The sequence below is a fragment of the Saccoglossus kowalevskii genome, chromosome 18 (assembly GCF_978046115.1).
Source record: "Saccoglossus kowalevskii chromosome 18, keSacKowa6.1, whole genome shotgun sequence".
NCBI lineage: Eukaryota > Metazoa > Hemichordata > Enteropneusta > Harrimaniidae > Saccoglossus > Saccoglossus kowalevskii.
The window spans coordinates 33,438,355-33,455,613 of NC_140658.1; the positions used below are offsets into that span (position 1 = coordinate 33,438,355).

General features: G+C 37.8%; 1 long non-coding RNA gene across 1 annotated transcript in view; it reads right to left on the reverse strand.

Moving 5' to 3' along the window:
- Window positions 1-5,942: 5,942 nt before the first annotated feature.
- LOC146732312 (uncharacterized) overlaps window positions 5,943-17,259 on the reverse strand; it is a 49,360-nt gene continuing 38,043 nt past the window's right edge. Inside the window, exon 3 of the long non-coding RNA XR_014927057.1 lies at window positions 5,943-6,264. This is a non-coding gene — a long non-coding RNA (uncharacterized LOC146732312). The remainder of the gene's footprint in view (window positions 6,265-17,259) is intronic.

A 17,259-nucleotide genomic window follows, 5' to 3' on the forward strand; every position in this document is an offset into this window, starting at 1 on the left:
GATAAAGTTGATATATTCTTCAGTGACTTTTTCTTGTCTCCTGTTTGGCGTGCTTTTCGTGTTCTGGTGTCTCGACATGTAATCAGCTGGATTGTCTTTTCCCGGCCTATATACGATCTTGAATAAATAGTCTTGTAGCCGTAGAGCCCATCTCTCGTTTCTGGCTGGCGGTTTAGCGTTTGGATTGTTGTAGAGACGTTCAAGCGGTTTGTGATCGGTTACTATGGTTACAGGTTTTCCATATACGTATAAATGAAAATGCTCACAAGCCCATACAACAGCTAACGCCTCGCGTTCTGTCTGAGAATATCTCTATTCGACTGGAGTAAGTGATCTGCTCGCGTAACTCAGAACTCGTGGTGCGTCATCATAACCATTTTTCTGAGTGAGCATTGCTCCTAGACCAACAGGGCTTGCGTCTACTACGATTTCAGTGTCTTTATTCATATCAAAATATGCCATGAATGAATTACATGTTAATCGATCTTTGATCGTGTCGAGCGCATTACGATGAGTGCTCGACCATTCCCATACCGCGTCTTTTATTGTTAATAATCGAAGGGGTTGTGTAATAGTCGCTAGATCGAGTATGAATCGTGAGAAATATGTTACCATACCGAGTAAACTTCTTACCTCAGTTGCATTTGTTGGGGCTTCGCCATTCTTGACAGCCGCGACTTTCTCTGGGTCTGGTGACATACCTTCTGCTGAAAATCGATGACCGTAGAATATGAGATTTGATTTGTTGAATTCACATTTTCGTTTGTTTAGAGTAAGTTTTCTTTCGCATAGTCATTGGAATACAGCTTTCAGACTGTTTTGATGGTCTTCCTGCGTTTTGCCGTGTATGAGTATATCATCGCTAATATTCTTTGCGCCTGGTATATCCTCGATTGCTTGTCTAACAGCATTTTGGAATATTTCTGATGCCAATGATATTCCAAAATTGAGTCACTTATAACGGCGTAGACCAACGTGTGTACTAAACGTAGTAATGTACCTCGATGCCGGTGTTAGCTCGAGTTGATGATAGCCTTGATTCAGATCAAGTTTGACAAACACTGTGGAGTTGTTCAGATCTTGAATGATTTCATCAGTCATCAGCATGATGTGTTGCTCGCGTTTGATGGCTTCGTTCGCGCATCTCATGTCAATACATATCCGTATATCATCTGGATTCTTTGGTTTAGGAACGACAACAATTGGCGATATGCATGGTGTTGCTTCGTCGACCTTTTCAATTATGTCCGTGGCTTCCATTTCTGCAATTATCTTTTCGACTTTTTCGCGAATATGAAACGGAATGTGATGATGTGGTTGGGCTACGGGCTGAACAGTCTCGTCGATGTGTAGCTTTACTTGGAAATCTGTCATCTTGCCTAGGCCTGTGAATAAATCATTGTATTCGCTCACTAGCTTGTCTGTTGCAGTCTGTCCCCCGACTTGTTTAATTATTTGTATGAGTCCCAAATCTTCTGCTGTCTGAAGTAGCGATTCCCCGAAATTACCGTTGCGCTTGACAAACATCAATTAATACATTCAAAATCGATTTTCTTCCAGTAATCGTTTTACATTTGATGTCTGTGTCATGAATTTGTTTTGCGTATCTGTTGACCGACTTAATTAGCTGATTATTAGCGAATTGCTGTGTTATGTCTGTCATCGTTTAGGCCTATTTGAAGTTTTGGACGGAACTTGGCTCAGTGATTTGGAACTAATTACCAGATGACTATCGATTCTGACAGGTGATATCAGTAGTTATTAATGTAGTGAACAATTAATCAAAAGATATGACGTATTCAGTACTTAGTATGATTGGCTTTATGATTGAAGGTTACGCCTTAGAGTCTTTTTACTGCTTTGTAATTGGTTAGAGTTTTGAAAATGAATAAAGAGAGTTTGAGTTGGTCTTGGGGAGCACAGCACGATAGACGCAGTCGAGTGCAGTCCTGGAGAGTCGAGTGCAGTCCTGGAGAGACTTGGGGCGAGTGTTGATGCAGTCTAAAAGAGTCTTGGGTCAGCCTTGCGAGAGTCTTGGGGACTTTTTCCCAGGGCGCTGTGTCTTATAGAGTGCTCGATTGACCGACTAAGACGAGAGTTGAAACGTATTTCGTTGTGTGTGTCTTATTTGACTGTAAAGTATAAGTGACTTCCCCGATCCCGTACCTCAAGGGGACGAGATATAGAGAGACGAGACGAGATTCCCCCATGACACGTGTGGAGAACCCGAGAGTAGAAGAATTTCCCCCTGATATCTGTCCGGAATTCGCCTAGAGTTTCGATTGGATATTGACGCTTGTATGGAAAAACTTTTGTATAAGTTCGTCTCAACTTGACTTTCCCGTTAAGCTTTTCAAAGTCACTTTCATCCAATATGTTGATTGTTGCACCAGTATCAATCAAGAATTGAATTGTGAATTGTGATGTCAGCTGTTGGAAATTTTGCCTTGGTTGCGTGAATAGTTTCCGTGCATATACCGAATATGTATGCCGCTTGGTCGGAGTCTTGGCTGGACTCACTACTCGAATATGTGTCAGCGTCTACTCGCCTTATAGATTGTTTTGGTTTGCGGTCTATTTCCTTGTTTGGTTTGGATCTGCAAACTTTGGCAAAATGTCCATCTTTCCCGCATGATTTACAATCCTTGCATTTTGCCGGGCACGGTCCGTCATGAGGATAATCGCCCCCACAAAAGTAGCTTAATCGAGAGGTTGATCGCGATTCAATGACGGCCACCCGTTTTGGTTTTCTACGTTTATTATGTTTAGACTTGAAGCCTCGGCTAACTGCGTTGACTGTTGACGCATGCAGGTTGCCTTCGATGACCGCAGCCTGAGACACAGAGACTTCCATCGTTCTGGCAAAGTTTAACAAGTCTTCTAGCTTCATGTCTTCTCTCAATGCTCGCCTCGCCGTCTTAGTCTTTGCGACGTACAGTGTTCAATAATCTGTGTGCAAACTTCCTCGTCAGGGTTGGCATAATTGCAGTTTGCCACAAGAAGTTGTAACCGGGCGTGGTACTGATCCGTCCACTCACCATCTTTTTGCTATTATTGACGAAACACGTGTTTTTCGTACGCTTTCATTCGTTTTGGAGCAAAACGTTTGTTGAGAGCTTCGATGGGTTTTTTGACATCGTCATCTTCGCCCGTGTCTGGGAGTGCTTTGATTTCACGTCGTACTTCTTTCCCCGCATAGTGGATAAGTAGAGCTCGTTGTCTCTTAGTACTCGTGATGTCACACGCGTACGAGGCGCGGAATGTAAATTTACTATTTTGTGTATACTAGAAGAAAACATACTAATAATTCAAAATTACGTACGTATTGGAGGCTGTGGCGTGTGTGTTTTAAAATGATGTGTGCATTTTAAAAAAATGGCGTGACTGTGCGTTTTAATTGTATGTGCTTTAAAAAATCATGTGTGTATATTAAATGGTGTGGGTGTTTTAAAAAACGTGTGTTTTAAAAATGACGTGTGAATTAAAAATGATGTGTGTCTTAAAATGACGTGTGTGTTTACAATTATGTGTATTTAAAAAAACGTGTGTGTTTAAAAGGACATGTGTATTTTAAAAATAATGTGTGTTTAAAAACATAACGTGTATGTAAAAACGATGCGTGTGTTTAAAAACGACGTGTGTGTTTTTTAAAAATGGCGTGTGTTTGAAAATGACGTGTGTTTAAAAACGACGTGTGTTTTTAAAAACGACGCGCGTTTAAAAATTGACGTGTGTGTTTTTAAAAATGGCGTGTGTTTAAAATGACGTGTGTGTTTAAAAATGACGTGTGTGTTTAAAAACGACGTGTGTGTTTTTAAAAATGGCGTGTGTTTAAAAACGACGTGCGTGTTAAAAATGACGTGTGTTTTTAAAAATGGCGTGTGTTTAAAAATGACGTGTGTGTTTAAAAATGACGTGTGTGTTTAAAAATGACGTGTGTTTTTAAAAATGACGTGTGTTAAAAAATGACGTGTGTGTTTTTAAAAATGGCTTGTGTGAGGTCGAATGAAAATTTCGTGTGTGTAAAAAGAAAAAAACGCGTGCATTAACTTATTCACGCCTGTGGGGGCGCTGTTTTGAATGATTTTTTTTTTCGTGTGTGTGCAAAAAAACGCGTGCGTTAACCTTTTTACGCCTGTGGGGCGCTATTTGAGAGATTTATTTCATGTGTGTGTTAAAAAAAATCGCGTGCATTAACCTATTCACGCCTGTGGAGGCGTCGTTTCAAGTGGTAGCCATTTTGGTTTGTGGATTTCTATAACGTTAATAAGATACGTAAAAAGGAACTTGTCCAGCACGAACGTTATATTCATTTTGCCCTATAAATTTACCGACACTGTGTATACCTCAGAGACCTGGTGATTTATTCGTGTGGTTGGTTGCTGAAGACAATGCGTGTACGTCTAGTACAATGGGGCAGAACAAAGTACTCGTACTGGTCTCATTCGCCTACCACTCATATAATAAGGTAGGAAAGCGTTCACACCACGACACCGAAATTGTCCGAAAATAACACGATTTTCAAAATTGTATTTCTATTCGCTTCACACAACTCAGGCATGATATGGTAGAAACAATCGATCGTCTGTTACTAGTATTATACGAGTGGTAGGCGAATGTACCGGCGACTGATTAACTATGCCGACCCTACTTTAGGTCATTTTTTATTATCCAAGAAACGTTCCGAGCGCCTGTGAGACCAGTACGAGTACTTTGTTCTGCCCCATTGTACTAGACGTCTACGCATTGTCTTCAGCAACCAACCACAGAATAAATCACCAGGTCTCTGAGGTATACAGTGTCGGTAAATTTATAGGGCAGAATGAATAAAACGTTCGTGCTGGACAAGTTCCTTTTTACGTACCTTATTGACGTTATAGAAATCCACAAACGAAAATGGCTACCACTTGAGACGACGCCTCCACAGGCGTGAATAGGTTAATGCACGCGATTTTTTTAACACACACATGAAATAAATCTCTCAAATAGCGCCCCACAGGCGTAAAAAGGTTAACGCACGCGTATTTTTTGCGCACACACACGAAATAAAATCATTCAAAACAGCGCCCCCACAGGCGTAATTAAGTTAATGCACGCGTTTTTTTTCTTTTTGCACACACGACATTTTCATTCGACCTCACGCAAGCCATTTTTAAAAACACACACGTCATTTTTTATCACACACGTCGTTTTTAAACACACGCAATTTTTAAAAACACACACGTCATTTTTAAACACACACGTCGTTTTTATTTAAACACACACCATTTTTAATCGCACACGTCGTTTTTAAACACACGTCGTTTTTAAAAACACACACGTTATTTTTAACCACACACGTCATTTTTAAACATACACGTCGTTTTGAAACGCACACGTCGTTTTTAAACACACGCATCATTTTTACACACACGTTATTTTTTAAACAGACAGTATTTTTAAAATACACATGGCATTGTAAAACACACACGTCATTTTAAGACACATATCATTTTTAATTCACTAGTCATTTTTAAAACACACGTTTTTTAAAACACCCACGCCACTTAATATACACACATGATTTTTTAAAGCACATACCATTAAAACGCGCAGTCACGCCGTTTTTTAAAATGCACACATCATTTTAAAACACACGCGCCACGGCCTCCAATACGAACGTAATTTTGAATTATTAGTATGTTTTCTTCTAGTGTACACAAAATAATAAATTTGCATTCCGCGCCTCGTACACGCGATCATCAGGATTTGAAATCCTTCCAACCATTCCTCCCACCTTTTTCCACAGGTACTTGTTTCCTCGTGGACTTGGAATGGTTCATAGTGAGGGATGCTTTCGGACGCCATGAGTTCCTGAATCCGTCGTCGCCAATGTAACGCATCGACAACCCGTATAACGATGCGTCGGTAATAGGGAGCAAGTAAGACTAGATACAACCCGGTTCAATGCTAAAGTACAAGTGATTTATTTATAGCAATGACCATGACTGATGCGCCAGATGGCAGGAACAGATACGATGTTTACATATCAGATAACAACATTACAACGTGTGACTTAATTAACGAACTACCGACGCTGTGCATGTCAGGGCCATGTTAGCACAGGTAAATAGATCTCCTTGTTATTGCATAATGAAAAACAACCAATGCAATTGAGCCGAGAACCTAATTTTGAATAATTTTGAACGGCGAAACTGTAAACAAAGTCAATGAAAACAGGTGTCTTACGAATTGTAGCCCATATAACGTTTTTACAAGCCGAATCTGAAAACGAAAACAAGAAAATAGTTAAAGCACTCGCAAATACATGTTTGTTTAAATATTACGATACCGTTAGTAATGTGGCATTTGCTCCGCCCCCTCAATGTCGCAAAGGTCGGTCTATTTTCACGACAGTCATACACCCATCTCCAGAAAACGTAAGAGAAATATACCTAAGTGTACCATCCAAACTTGCTTCCCAAAATGCAGAAAACATCGTTTCAGAGGATCTAGATTTCAAAATTGTCCCAGGGGACCATGCCCCCGGACCCCAAGAAACGTCGTAGTAAACAACCCATGTATCTAAACATTTAGCGCACGACAATTGTTGTAAACAACCCAATGTATCTAAACATTTAGCCCAGCTTCATTGTGGTAATCATCCAAATATATTTACCCAGCTCTATTGTAGTAAACAACCCAATGTATTTATACATTTAGCCCAGCTCCATTGTGGAAAACAACCCAATGTATCTAAATATTTAGTTCAGCTCTAGTGTGGTGAACAACCCAATGTATCTGACCATTTAGCCCAGTTCTATTGTAGTAAACAACCCAATGTATTTAAACATTTATCCCAGCTCTATTGTAGTAAACAACCCAATGTATATAAACATTTAGCCTAGCTCCATTGTGGTGAACAACCGAATATCTCTAAATATGTAGCCCTGTTCTATTGTAGTAAACAACCCAATGTATCTAAACATTTAGTCCAACTCCATTCTGGTAAACAAATCAATGTATTTAAACATTTAGCCCAGCTCCAGTGTGTTAAACAGCCGATTGTATCTAAACACTTAGCCCACCTCTAGTGTTGGAAACATCCCAGTGTATCTAAACATTTAGCCCAGCTTCATTGTGGTGAACAACCCAATGTATCTAAACATTTAGCCCAGCTCCGTTGTGGTAAACAACCCAATGTATCTAAACATTTAGTCCAGCTCTAGTGTGTTAAACATCCCAATGTATCTGAACATTTATTCCAGCTCTAGTGTGGTAAACATCCCAATGTATCTAAACATTTAGTCCAACCCCATTGTGGTAATCATCCGAATATATTTACCCAGCTCTGTTGTAGTAAACAACCTAATGTATTTAAACATTTGGCCCAGCTCTATTGTAGTAAACAACCCAATGTATTTAAACATTTAGCCTAGCCCTATTGTGGTAAACAACCCAATGTATCTAAATATTTAGCCCAGCTCCATTGTGGAAAACAACCCAATGTATCTAAACAATTACTCCAGCTCTAGTGTGGTGAACAACCCAATATATCTAAACATTTAGTCCAACTCCATTGTGGTAAACAACCCAATGTATCTAAACATTTAGCCCAGCTCCATTGTGGTAAACAACCCAATGTATCTAAACATTTAGCCCAGCTCCATTGTGGTAATCATCCGAATATATCTAAATATTTAGCCCACCTCTATTGTAGTAAACAACCCAAAGTGTCTAAACATTTAGTCCAGCTCAATTGTGGTAAACATCCAAATATATCTAAACATTTATCCCAGTCCTAGTGTGGTAAACAACTCAATATATCTAAACATTTAGTCCAACTCAATTCTGGTAAATAAATCAATGTATCTAAACATTTAGCCCAGCTCCAGTGTGTTAAACAGCCGATTGTATCTAAACACATAGCCCACCTCTAGTGTTGGAAACATCCCAGTGTATCTAAACATTTAGCCCAGCTTCATTGTGGTGAACAACCCAATGTATCTAAATATTTAGCCCAGCTCCATTGTGGTAAACAACCCAATGTATCTAAACATTTAGCCCAGCTCCATTGTGGTGAACAACGCAATGTATCTAAACAATTAGCCCAGCTCCATTGTGGTAATCATCCGAATATATTTACCCAGCTCTATTGTAGTAAGCAACCCAATGTATTTATACATTTTGCCCAGCTCCATTGTGGAAAACAACACAATATATCTAAACATTTAGTTCAACTCTAGTGTGGTGAACAACCCAATGTATCTAAACATTTAGCCCAGTTCTATTGTAGTAAACAACCCAATGTATTTAAACATTTATCCCAGCTCTATTGTAGTAAACAACCCAATGTATTTAAAAATTCAGCCCAGCTCCATTGTGGTAAACAACTCAATGTATATAAACATTTAGTCTAGCTCCATTGTGGTGAACAACCCAATGTATCTAAACATTTAGCACAGTTCCATTGTGGTAATCATCCGAATATATCTAAATATTTAGCCCACCTCTATTGTAGTAAACAACCCAAAGTGTCTAAACATTGAGTCCAGCTCAATTGTGGAAAACAACCAAATATATCTAAACATTAATCCAGTCCTAGTGTGGTAATCAACTCAATATATGTAAACATTTAGTCCAACTCAATTCTGGTAAACAAATCAATGTATCTAAACATTTAGCCCAGCTCCAGTGTGTTAAATAGCCGATTGTATCTAAACACTTAGCCCACTTCTAGTGTTGGAAACATCCCACTGTATCTAAACATTTAGCCCAGCTTCATTGTGGTGAACAACCCAATGTATCTAAACATTTAACCCAGCTTCATTGTGGTGAACAACAAAATGTATCTAAACATTTAGCCCAACTCCATTGTGGTAAACACCCAAATGAATCTAAACATTTAGTCCAGGCCAATTGTGGTAAACAACCCAATGTATCTAAACATTTAGCCCAGCTCTATTGTGGTAAACAACCCAATGTATCTAAACATTAAGCCCAGCACTATTGTGGAAAACAACCCAATGTATCTAAACATTTAGCCCAGCTCTATTGTGGTAAACAACCCAATGCATCTAAACATTTAGCCCAACTCCATTGTGGTAAACACCCAAATGAATCTAAACATTTAGTCCAGGCCAATTGTGGTAAACAACCCAATGTATCTAAACATTAAGCCCAGCACTATTGTGGAAAACAACCCAATGTATCTAAACATTAAGCCCAGCACTATTGTGGAAAACAACCCAATGTATCTAAACATTTTAGCCCAGCTCTAGTGTGGTGAACAACCCAATGCATCTAAACATTTAGTCCAACTCCATTGTGGAAAACAACCCAATGTATTTAAACATTTACCCCAGTTCTATTGTAGTAAACAACCCAATGTATATAAACATTTAGCCTAGCTCCATTGTGGTGAACAACCGAATATATCTAAATATTCAGCCCTGTTCTATTGTAGTAAACAACCCAATGTATCTAAACATTTAGTCCAACTCAATTCTGGTAAACAAATCAATGTATCTAAACATTTAGCCCAGCTCCAGTGTGTTAAATAGCCGATTGTATCTAAACATTTAGCCCAGCATCATTGTTGTGAACAACCCAATGTATCTAAACATTTAGCCCAGCTCCATTGTGGTAAAAAAAACCAATGTATCTAAACATTTAGCCCAGGCCAATTGTGGTAAACAACCCAATGTATCTAAACATTTAGCCCACCTCTAGTGTGGTGAACAACCCAATGTATCTGAACATTTAGCCCAACTCCATTGTGGTGAACAACCCACATGTATCTAAACATTTAGCCCAGTTCTATTGTAGTAAATAACCCAATGTATATAAACATTTAGCCTAGCTCCATGGTGGTGAACAACCGAATATATCTAAATATTCAGCCCTGTTCTATTTTAGTAAACAACCCAATGTATCTAAACATTTAGTCCAACTCAATTCTGGTAAACAAATCAATGTATCTAAACATTTAGCCCAGCTCCAGTGTGTTAAATAGCCGATTGTATCTAAACATTTAGCCCAGCATCATTGTTGTGAACAACCCAATGTATCTAAACATTTAGCCCAGCTCCATTGTGGTAAAAAACCAATGTATCTAAACATTTAGCCCAGGCCAATTGTGGTAAACAACCCAATGTATCTAAACATTTAGCCCACCTCTAGTGTGGTGAACAACCCAATGTATCTGAACATTTAGCCCAACTCCATTGTGGTGAACAACCCAATGTATCTAAACATTTAGTCCAGATCTAGTGTGGTAAACATCCCAATGTATCTAAACATTTAGTCCAACTCCATTGTGGTAATCATCCGAATATATTTACCCAGCTCTATTGTAGTAAACAACCCAATGTATTTAAACATTTGGCCCAGCTCTATTGTAGTAAACAACCCAATGTATTTAAACATTTAGCCTAGCCCTATTGTGGTAAACAACCCAATGTATCTAAATATTTAGCCTAGCTCCATTGTGGTAAACAACCCAATGTATCTAAACATTTAGTCCAGCTCTAGTGTGGTAAACATCCCAATGTATCTGACCATTTATTCCAGCTCTAGTGTGGTAAACATCCCAATGTATCTAAACATTTAGTCCAACTCCATTGTGGTAATCATCCGAATATATTTACCCAGCTCTATTGTAGTAAACAACCCAATGTATTTAAACATTTGGCCCAGCTCTATAATTGTATTAAACAACCCAATGTATTTAAACATTTAGCCTAGCCCTATTGTGGTAAATAACCCAATGTATCTAAACATTTAGCCCAGCTCCATTGTGGAAAACAACCCAATGTATCTAAACATTTACTCCAGCACTAGTAGGGTGAACTTCCCAATATATCTAAACATTTAGCACAGTTATATTGTAGTAAACAACCCAATGTATTTAAACATTTCGCCCAGCTCTATTGTAGTAAACAACCCAATGTATTTAAATATTCAGCCCAGCTCCATTGTGGTAAACAACCCAATGTATTTAAACATTTAGCCCAGCTCCATTGCGGTAATCATCCGAATATATCTAAATATTTAGCCCAGCTATATTGCAGTAAACAACCCAAAGTGTCTAACATTTAGTCCAGCTCAATTGTGGTAAACATCCAAATATATCTAAACATTTAGCCCAGTCCTAGTGTGCCAAGCAACTCAATATATCTAAACATTTAGTCCAACTCAATTCTGGTAAACAACCCAATGTATCTAAACATTTAGCCCAGCTCTAGTGTGGTGAACAACCCAATGTATCTAAATATTTAGCCCAGCTCTATTGTAGTAAACAACCCAATTGTTTTAAACATTTAGCCCAGCTTTCTTGTAGTAAACAACCAAATATATCTAAACATTAATCCAGTCCTAGTGTGGTAATCAACTCAATATATGTAAACATTTAGTCCAACTCAATTCTGGTAAACAAATCAATGTATCTAAATATTTAGCCCAGCTCCAGTGTGTTAAATAGCCGATTGTATCTAAACATTTAGCCCAGCATCATTGTGGTGAACAACCCAATGTATCTAAACATTTAGCCCAACTCCATTGTGGTAAACAACCAAATGAATCTAAACATTTAGTCCAGGCCAATTGTGGTAAACAACCCAATGTACCTAAACATTTAGCCCAGCTCTATTGTGGTAAACAACCCAATGTATCTAAACATTAAGCCCAGCACTATTGTGGAAAACAACCCAATGTATCTAAACATTTAGCCCAGCTCTATTGTGGTAAACAACCCAATGTATCTAAATATTTAGCCTAGCTCCATTGTGGTAAACAACCCAATGTATCTAAACATTTAGTCCAGCTCTAGTGTGGTAAACATCCCAATGTATCTGACCATTTATTCCAGCTCTAGTGTGGTAAACATCCCAATGTATCTAAACATTTAGTCCAACTCCATTGTGGTAATCATCCGAATATATTTACCCAGCTCTATTGTAGTAAACAACCCAATGTATTTAAACATTTGGCCCAGCTCTATAATTGTATTAAACAACCCAATGTATTTAAACATTTAGCCTAGCCCTATTGTGGTAAATAACCCAATGTATCTAAACATTTAGCCCAGCTCCATTGTGGAAAACAACCCAATGTATCTAAACATTTACTCCAGCACTAGTAGGGTGAACTTCCCAATATATCTAAACATTTAGCACAGTTATATTGTAGTAAACAACCCAGTGTATCTAAACATTTAGCCCATTTCTATTGTAGTAAACAACCCAATGTATTTAAATATTCAGCCCAGCTCCATTGTGGTAAACAACCCAATGTATCTAAACATTTAGCCCAGTCCTAGTGTGGTAAACAACTCAATATATCTAAACATTTAGTCCAACTCCATTGTGGAAAACAATGCAATGTATCTAAACATTTAGCCCAGCTCTAGTGTGGTGAACAACCCAATGTATCTAAATATTTAGCCCAGCTCTATTGTAGTAAACAACCCAATTGTTTTAAACATTTAGCCCAGCTCTCTTGTAGTAAACAACCAAATATATCTAAACATTAATCCAGTCCTAGTGTGGTAATCAACTCAATATATGTAAACATTTAGTCCAACTCAATTCTGGTAAACAAATCAATGTATCTAAATATTTAGCCCAGCTCCAGTGTGTTAAATAGCCGATTGTATCTAAACATTTAGCCCAGCATCATTGTGGTGAACAACCCAATGTATCTAAACATTTATCCCAACTCCATTGTGGTAAACAACCAAATGAATCTAAACATTTAGTCCAGGCCAATTGTGGTAAACAACCCAATGTACCTAAACATTTAGCCCAGCTCTATTGTGGTAAACAACCCAATGTATCTAAACATTAAGCCCAGCACTATTGTGGAAAACAACCCAATGTATCTAAACATTTAGCCCAGCTCTATTGTGGTAAACAACCCAATGTATCTAAACATTTTAGCCCAGCTCTAGTGTGGTGAACAACCCAATGCATCTAAACATTTAGCCCAGCTCTATTGTAGTAAACAACCCAATGTATCTAAACATTTAGCCCAGCTCTATTGTAGTAAACAACCCAATGTATATAAACATTTAGCCTAGCTCCATTGTGGTGAACAACCGAATATATCTAAATATTCAGCCCTGTTCTATTGTAGTAAACAACCCAATGTATCTAAACATTTAGTCCAACTCAATTCTGGTAAACAAATCAATGTATCTAAACATTTAGCCCAGCTCCAGTGTGTTAAATAGCCGATTGTATCTAAACATTTAGCCCAGCATCATTGTGGTGAACAACCCAATGTATCTAAACATTTAGCCCAGCTCCATGGTGGTAAAAAAACCAATGTATCTAAACATTTAGCCCAGGCCAATTGTGGTAAACAACCCAATGTATCTAAACATTTAGCCCACCTCTAGTGTGGTGAACAACCCAATGTATCTGAACATTTAGCCCAACTCCATTGTGGTGAACAACCCACATGTATCTAAACATTTAGCCCAGGCCAATTGTGGTAAACAACCCAATGTATCTAAATATTTAGCGGACCTCTAGTATTGGAAACATCCCAATGTATCAAAACATTTATCCCAGGCCAATTGTGGTAAACAACCCAATGTATCTAAACATTTAGTCCAGCTCTAGGGTGGTAAACATCCCAATGTATCTGAACATTTATTCCAGCTCTAGTGTGGTAAACATCCCAATGTATCTAAACATTTAGTCCAACTCCATTGTGGTAATCATCCGAATATATTTACCCAGCTCTATTGTAGTAAACAACCCAATGTATTTAAACATTTGGCCCAGCTCTATTGTAGTAAACAACCCAATGTATTTAAACATTTAGCCTAGCCCTATTGTGGTAAACAACCCAATGTATCTAAACATTTAGCCCAGGCCAATTGTGGTAAACAACCCAATGTATCTAAACATTTAGTCCAGCTCTAGTGTGGTAAACATCCCAATGTATCTGACCATTTATTCCAGCTCTAGTGTGGTAAACATCCCAATGTATCTAAACATTTAGTCCAACTCCATTGTGGTAATCATCCGAATATATTTACCCAGCTCTATTGTAGTAAAAAACCCAATGTATTTAAACATTTGGCCCAGCTCTATTGTAGTAAACAACCCAATGTATTTAAACATTTAGCCTAGCCCTATTGTGGTAAACAACACAATGTATCTAAACATTTAGCCTAGCTCCATTGTGGTAAACAACCCAATGTATCTAAACATTTAGTCCACCTCTAGTGTGGTAAACATCCCAATGTATCTGACCATTTATTCCAACTCTAGTGTAGTAAACATCCCAATGTATCTAAACATTTAGTCCAACTCCATTGTGGTAATCATCCGAATATATTTACCCAGCTCTATTGTAGTAAACAACCCAATGTATTTAAACATTTGGCCCAGTTCTATAATTGTATTAAACAACCCAATGTATTTAAACATTTAGCCCAGCTCCATTGTGGAAAACAACCCAATGTATCTAAACATTTACTCCAGCTCTAGTAGGGTGAACTTCCCAATATATCTAAACATTTAGCACAGTTCTATTGTAGTAAACAATCCAATGTATTTAAACATTTCGCCCAGCTCTATTGTAGTAAACAACCCAATGTATTTAAATATTCAGCCCAGCTCCATTGTGGTAAACAACCCAATGTATTTAAACATTTAGCCCAGCTCCATTGCGGCAATCATCCGAATATATCTAAATATTTAGCCCACCTCTATTGTAGTAAACAACCCAAAGTGTCTAAATATTTAGTCCAGATCAATTGTGGTAAACATCCAAATATATCTAAACATTTAGCCCAGTCCTAGTGTGGTAAACAACTCAATATATCTAAACATTTAGTCCAACTCCATTGTGGTAAACAACCAAATGAATCTAAACATTTAGCCCAGGCCAATTGTGGTAAACAACCCAATGTATCTAAACATTAAGCCCAGCACTATTGTGGAAAACAACCCAATGTATCTAAACATTTAGCCCAGCTCTATTGTGGTAAACAACCCAATGTATCTAAACATTTTACCCCAGCCCTATTGTGGAAAACAACCCAATGTATCTAAACATTTAGTCCAGCTCTAGTGTGGTAAACATCCCAATGTATCTGACCATTTATTCCAGCTCTAGTGTGGTAAACATCCCAATGTATCTAAACATTTAGTCCAACTCCATTGTGGTAATCATCCGAATATATTTACCCAGCTCTATTGTAGTAAAAAACCCAATGTATTTAAACATTTGGCCCAGCTCTATTGTAGTAAACAACCCAATGTATTTAAACATTTAGCCTAGCCCTATTGTGGTAAACAACACAATGTATCTAAACATTTAGCCTAGCTCCATTGTGGTAAACAACCCAATGTATCTAAACATTTAGTCCACCTCTAGTGTGGTAAACATCCCAATGTATCTGACCATTTATTCCAACTCTAGTGTGGTAAACATCCCAATGTATCTAAACATTTAGTCCAACCCCATTGTGGTAATCATCCGAATATATTTACCCAGCTCTATTGTAGTAAACAACCCAATGTATTTAAACATTTGGCCCAGTTCTATAATTGTATTAAACAACCCAATGTATTTAAACATTTAGCCCAGCTCCATTGTGGAAAACAACCCAATGTATCTAAACATTTACTCCAGCTCTAGTAGGGTGAACTTCCCAATATATCTAAACATTTAGCACAGTTCTATTGTAGTAAACAATCCAATGTATTTAAACATTTCGCCCAGCTCTCTTGTAGTAAACAACCCAATGTATTTAAATATTCAGCCCAGCTCCATTGTGGTAAACAACCCAATGTATTTAAACATTTAGCCCAGCTCCATTGCGGCAATCATCCGAATATATCTAAATATTTAGCCCACCTCTATTGTAGTAAACAACCCAAAGTGTCTAAATATTTAGTCCAGATCAATTGTGGTAAACATCCAAATATATCTAAACATTTAGCCCAGTCCTAGTGTGGTAAACAACTCAATATATCTAAACATTTAGTCCAACTCCATTGTGGTAAACAACCAAATGAATCTAAACATTTAGCCCAGGCCAATTGTGGTAAACAACCCAATGTATCTAAACATTTAGCCCACCTCTAGTGTGGTGAACAACCCAATGTATCTGAACATTTAGCCCAACTCCATTGTGGTGAACAACCCACATGTATCTAAACATTTAGCCCAGGCCAATTGTGGTAAACAACCCAATGTATCTAAATATTTAGCGGACCTCTAGTATTGGAAACATCCCAATGTATCAAAACATTTATCCCAGGCCAATTGTGGTAAACAACCCAATGTATCTAAACATTTAGTCCAGCTCTAGGGTGGTAAACATCCCAATGTATCTGAACATTTATTCCAGCTCTAGTGTGGTAAACATCCCAATGTATCTAAACATTTAGTCCAACTCCATTGTGGTAATCATCCGAATATATTTACCCAGCTCTATTGTAGTAAAAAACCCAATGTATTTAAACATTTGGCCCAGCTCTATTGTAGTAAACAACCCAATGTATTTAAACATTTAGCCTAGCCCTATTGTGGTAAACAACACAATGTATCTAAACATTTAGCCTAGCTCCATTGTGGTAAACAACCCAATGTATCTAAACATTTAGTCCACCTCTAGTGTGGTAAACATCCCAATGTATCTGACCATTTATTCCAACTCTAGTGTAGTAAACATCCCAATGTATCTAAACATTTAGTCCAACTCCATTGTGGTAATCATCCGAATATATTTACCCAGCTCTATTGTAGTAAACAACCCAATGTATTTAAACATTTGGCCCAGTTCTATAATTGTATTAAACAACCCAATGTATTTAAACATTTAGCCCAGCTCCATTGTGGAAAACAACCCAATGTATCTAAACATTTACTCCAGCTCTAGTAGGGTGAACTTCCCAATATATCTAAACATTTAGCACAGTTCTATTGTAGTAAACAATCCAATGTATTTAAACATTTCGCCCAGCTCTATTGTAGTAAACAACCCAATGTATTTAAATATTCAGCCCAGCTCCATTGTGGTAAACAACCCAATGTATTTAAACATTTAGCCCAGCTCCATTGCGGCAATCATCCGAATATATCTAAATATTTAGCCCACCTCTATTGTAGTAAACAACCCAAAGTGTCTAAATATTTAGTCCAGATCAATTGTGGTAAACATCCAAATATATCTAAATATTTAGCCCAGTCCTAGTGTGGTAAACAACTCAATATATCTAAACATTTAGTCCAACTCCATTGTGGTAAACAACCAAA